We start from the raw sequence: 6338 nt of genomic DNA, 5'->3' as shown, positions 1-6338 counted from the left end.
ATACACTGCCCAAAACAGGTGAAAAGAAACTGGCAGTGAGACAAGGTCTATCCTTTAAAAGCTGTAATTGACCATTTAAAAAAAACGAACAAAAAAAAAAAGTTCACCTAAAGAGCAAACTTCCTGAACAATTCCTACATCCAGCAATTGTTGGATTGGTAAAGTAACCTGCGATATGTCAATGATTCCACCCCAAGGTAAGGATCTAAGATTTCTAACATTTCCACAGTAAAATGTACTCTAGTCCCAAAGTGTATAGAAAAAAATATAAATTTATGTGAATCAAATCTTTAAAATGTTTATTTTTGTTGCAGGTGATCTATTTCCAGCTGAAGAAACATCAAACCTTGTGTCCACTGTTTATACAGATTTAATATATATATAAAATATATTTTTCCATTCATTTCCTTGTGTTGTAAATGTTAACTTCTGATACAGCTGCCTGCATCATTAATCATAAAATGCAAAGAAAAACAACAACAACAACAACTATCCATCCATTCTTTTTACCGTGTGTGCGCCAGAGCCTGTCCCAGCTGACTTTGGGCAAGAGGCAGGGTACACCCTGAATTGGTCGCTAGCCCATTGCAGGGCACAAATAGACAGACAACCATTCTAGCTCACATTCACACCTATGGACAATTTAGAGTCTTCAGTTAACCTATTCTGCATATTTTTGGAATGTAAATCCAGAAATGGGATAAATAGGTGTGCCCAAGATAAATTACTGTACTTCAAAGTACTGCACAATATAAAGTATTTCCATACACAATGCAAGCAAAGCTGGTGTGGGTTGTGTGTGAGTGACACATTTGAAGAACTTGTTCCACCGTTAGGAACCAGTCTATGAGTTTCTTTAAACCTTTATTTGTTTAAAGTTTGAAAATAATTTTACCAGTAAGAAATAACGACTGGTTTCATGGGGGGGGGGAAAAAATACAGGTAATGTTCCAAATCAGCTTGTCAAAGTTTGGAAGGGAGCCTCCCCTCAGGTAAACATATAATGGCCGTACTCTACCCACCTCTCTGCCAGCCGGTAGTACTTTTATGTACACAAGGAAATCGTATTCTAAAAGTAATATTTAACTACATCACATCATCAGTACATTTGGACAATGCTACTGTATAGCATGAACAGTTAATGTAATCTGTGGCAGATTTAGGCTACACCTTGGCGACTGCAATGATTACTATTGTGGCAACACATTATCAGTCGGGTAAATTGTCCTCACAGGATGAATAAAGTATCTATCTATCTATCCATCCATCCATCCATCCAAACTTCAGGAGTTTGACAGTCGGGTTCGCTGAGGTGCAGTTGTTCGTGTAGAGAGAGAAGAGCAGCGGAGAGAGGACACAACCTTGGGGCGCCCCAGTGCTGATGCTGCGTGTGGATGAGGTGGCCTCCCCCAGCCTGACCTGCTGTGTCCTGCCCGTCAGAAAGCTGTAAATCCACTGTAAATAAGCTTCGCTCTGATTGGATCCCAGTTTTCCCTAATTTGAATATGAAAAACAGCTTTGCCAACCTGTCATGAGGCAGGTTAGTGATAGCTACATAGTAGGGGTAAACGATATTGGAAAAAAATGACGCGATTTAAAAAAAACCTGCAATATATATGGCGATGTGAAATAATACAGGTTCAGTGTTGGGAAAGGTCGTTTTATACGCAAACTACAACCCCAATTCCAATGAAGTTGGGACGGTGTTAAAACATAAATAAAAACAGAATACAATGATTTGCAAATCATGTTCAAACTATATTTAATTGAATACATGACAAAGACAAGATATTTAATGTTCAAACTGATCAACTTTATTGTTTTGAGCAAATTATCATTAACTGAAGAATTTTATGGCTGCAACACGTTCCAAAAAAGCTGGGACAGGTGGCAAAAAAGACTGAGAAAGTTGAGGAATGCTCATCAAACACCTGTTTGGAACATCCCATCGGTGAACAGGCTAATTGGGAACAGGTGGGTGCTATGATTTGGTATAAAAGAAGCTTCCCTGAATTGCTCAGTCATTCATAAGCAAAGATGGGGTGAGGTTCATCTCTTTGTGAACAAGTGCGTGAGAAAATATTCGAACAGTTTAAGGACGGTGTTCCTCAATTTACAATTGCAAGGAATTTACGGATTTCATCATCTACGGTCCATAATATCATCAAAAGGTTCAGAGAATCTGGAGAAATCACTGCATGTAAGCGGCAAGGCCGAAAACCAACATTGAATGCCCGTGACCTTCGATCCCTCAGGCGGCACTACATCAAAAACCGATATCAGTGTGTAAAGGATATCACCATATGGGCTCAGGAACACTTCAGAAAACCAATGTCAGTTAATACAGTTTGGCGCTAGATCCGTAAGTGCAACTTGAAAGTCTACTATGCAAACCAAAAGCCATTTATCAACAACACCCAGAAATGCCGTCGGCTTCTCTGGGCCCGAGCTCATCTAAGATGGACAGATGAAAAATGGAAAAGTGTTCTGTGGTCCCACGAATCCACATTTCAAATTGTTTTTGGAAATTGTGGACGTCGTGTCCTCCGGGCCAAAGAGGAAAAGAACCATCCGGACTATTATGGACGCAAAGTTCAAAAGCCAGCATTTGTGATGGTATGGGGCTATGTTAGTGGCAATGGCATGGGTAACTTACACATCTGTGAATGCACCATTAATGGTGATGGGAACATCCAGGTTTTGGAGAAACATATGCTGCCATCCAAGCAACGTCTTTTTCATGGACGCCCCTGCTTATTTCAGCAAGACAATGCCAAACCACATTCTGCACGTCTTACAACAGCGTGGCTTCGTATTAAAAGAGTGTGGGCACTAGACTGGCCTGCCTGCAGTCCAAACCTGTCTCCCATTTAAAATGTGTGGCGCATTATGAAGCGTAAAATACGACAACGGAGACCCCAGACTGTTGAACAGCTGAACCTGTACATCAAGCAAGAATGGGAAAGAATTCCACCTACAAAGCTTCAACAAGTAGTGTCCTCATTTCCCAATCGTTTATTGAATGTTGTTAAAAGAAAAGGTGATGTAACACAGTGGTAAACATGACCCTGTCGCAGCTTTTTTGGAATGTGTTGCCACACTAGTACCCAGCTGCAGCTTTCACCCTACAATCTCAAAAATATGGTAAAATGTGGTGCTTGTATGATGTTTTTTTTTCTTTCTTTCTTAAAAAAAATGATTAAAACAAAAACACACAACACAATATGACAGGAACGATGGTGAAATTACTTTGAAAACTTTGCATTCCCATTTCCCTTTATTAACACAATGTTTTATCCACCCATATTAAATCCCATATTTTCACCGTATGACTGTACAGTGTTTTAACTAAAACATTCTGACACGAATAATGATTTGTAATAATAAACCACAGCCGACTGGTCAGCACATCTCCCTCACAGTTCTGAGGACTGGGGTTCAAATCCCGGCCCCGCCTGTGTGGAGTTTGGACGTTCTCCCCGTGCCTGCGCGGGTTTTCTCTGGGCACTCCGGTTTCCTCCCACATCCCAAAAAATATGCGTGGTAGGTTAATTGAAGACTCTAAATTGCCCGTCGGTGTGAATATGAGTGCGAATGGTCGTTTGTTTATATGTGCCCTGCGATTGGCTGGCAACCAGTTCAGGGTGTACCCCGCCTCTCGCCCAAAGATGGCTGGGATAGCCTCCAGAACGGCCGCGGCCCTAGTGAGGATAAGCAGTACAGAAAAGGATGGATGGATGGATATTATTACTATTTTTTAAATTTTACATTTATATCTCCAAATGCGTATGAGTTGCCTTGCTGTTCAAACTTGCTTACTCTTTGCTATAATGCGGTTCCAGCCAGACCTACTCTATGTGACAAGTGTGCTGTATAACCCAATCACTTATTTCGGTGGTTTGCGACTTCATGACACGATAGCTTAGCAAGTAGCATTATGCTTTTCCTTCTTTTCCTACCCACTCCTAAGTCTCCCGTCGTAATAACGTAAACAATACGTGAAAGAAGCATTTTAAGAAGTGTAGTTTATTCGCTGCCATGGAGGCGTTGATTAGTGACATGCAATGCCTTAACACTGGACGCAAAGAGTACTTTCGCCTTGTGTTTATTTCATCAAATTCATTTATGAAATTTACGTCACGGTGGCTGGACACCGTACTGACCGGTAATGTCAGATGTTGGATTTTTTCCCCTCCAATATCCGGAACAATCGTTGTTATGGCCATAATGAGGCAGCGTTCAGTTATTTCCGTAACAAAATACCGACGTTCCGTAACATTTGGCAGCTTTGAAAGTTATAATTTAACTTAACATAGGTGCTAATCTTATTAGCATGTCCAAACAGGTCCCTCTGCTGGTCAGTTTTAATATTACAGTTGATTCATTGTATATTGCAGGTCACCAACATCGCAGCAAACCCTGCAATGTATCTATTACGCGCTGTTGGATTTAGCTCACCCAACACCTACAAAAATGCACAAAAGGAATGAAGACGCTGGTTTCTTTTTCTCATGAGGAGGGCGTATGGGAGATTGTTCAGATTACAGCCTCTCAACACGCTCTAAACAATCTCTCCTGTCGCTCCTGTATTTATTTGAAATAGGGAGGTTTCTGAGTTTACAAGACATAACGTACTAAGCTACAAGACACAACGCACTAAGGGTAGGGTTTCAAGGTGAAAACATGGGACCAACACCTGCCACGTCCCCGACCACGTCCTTGGTCAAGGTGCCCTTCCATCGGATGATTCCTGCTGAGTCATCTTCTTGAAGGCGAGACATCTTCCTTTCTCAAAATCATCCATAATACTAATGCAAGCTAAGCAAATAAATGATAACTTCTAAAATATATTTAACACGCGCACATACATACATCGCGATGATGATGCTCAAATAATATATCGTGCAGCCCTAATGGATGGATGGATGGATGGATGGATAGATAGATAGATAGATAGATAGATAGATAGATACATAGATAGATAGATAGATAGATAGATAGATAGATAGATAGATAGATAGATAGATAGATAGATAGATAGATAGATAGATAGATAGTGTACTGACCAAATGTTCTGATGATGTGATGTAGTTAAATATTACTTTTAGAATACGATTTCCTTGTGTACATAAAAGTACTACCGGCTGGCAGAGAGGTGGGTAGAGTACGGCCATTATATGTTTACCTGAGGGGGGGCTCCCTTCCAAACTTTGACAAGCTGATTTGGAACATTACCTGTATTTCCCCCCCCCCCCATGAAACCATTCGTTATTTCTTACTGGTAAAATTATTTTCAAACTTTAAACAAATAAAGGTTTAAAGAAACGCATAGACTGGTTCCTAACGGTGGAACAAGTTCTTCAAATGTGTCACTCACACACAATCCACACCAGCTTTGCTTGCATTGTGTATGGAAATACTTTATATTGTGCAGTACTTTGAAGTACAGTAATTTATCTTGGGCACACCTATTTATCCCATTTCTGGGTTTACATTCCAAAAATATGCAGAATAGGTTAACTGAAGACTCTAAATGGTACTGTACTAAATTGTCCAAATGGACTGGTGATGTGGTGTAGTGAAATATTACTTTTAGAATATGATTTCCTTGTGTACATAAAACTACTACCGGCTGGCAGAGAGGTGGGTAACCTGCTTAATGGCACACCTCGCCAGGTTTTGCTGTACTCCGAGTTATCCTCCATGAAATGTGCTGTAAAGAGCACAATTTTGGTTCCGAAGTCCTTGTGAATTTCTCCCCAAATAAATTGAAGCAATTTATTCCACAACTCCTTTGAGGTTGGCAGGTGATGTAAAGTAATTTTTTTAGCTTTTCTTAAGACACATCTGTGTTGTCTTTCAGCCATTTTCCTGAGTTGAGTGGGTGTGAACAAGTGGGCGAGTGCTCGAATAATGAGTAGCGTAACTAAGTCACAACGACACCTGAAACTGATCGGCACATTTTGCATCCTTTTGAACTTTCCTCGGCTATTGCATATTATCGACAAACCTCAAAGATGTCAAACTTAAATCAGGTCACAGTCTCTTTTTAACCGATGTTTATGATCGAAGTTCTCGGTGGAAAAAATTGGATTTTGATGGCATGGGACTCTTTAAAGAACTATGGGTACTGTAGGGATCAGCGTGCATCAATCTACTAATTATCTGTCCATCCATTTTCATCAGTGCTTGTCTTGATTAGGGTTAGTGTGAGCAGGAGCCTATCCCAGCTGACTTTGTGCAAGAAGCGGGGTACATCCTGAACCCATTGCCAGGTAATGGCAGCGCATAAACTGTATACAGTCGACAGAAACACTCACTATCGCACATATGACAAT

This window comes from Phycodurus eques, chromosome 2 (genome assembly GCF_024500275.1).
Source record: "Phycodurus eques isolate BA_2022a chromosome 2, UOR_Pequ_1.1, whole genome shotgun sequence".
In the NCBI taxonomy this organism is placed as follows: domain Eukaryota; kingdom Metazoa; phylum Chordata; class Actinopteri; order Syngnathiformes; family Syngnathidae; genus Phycodurus; species Phycodurus eques.
This window is presented reverse-complemented; position numbering follows the sequence as displayed.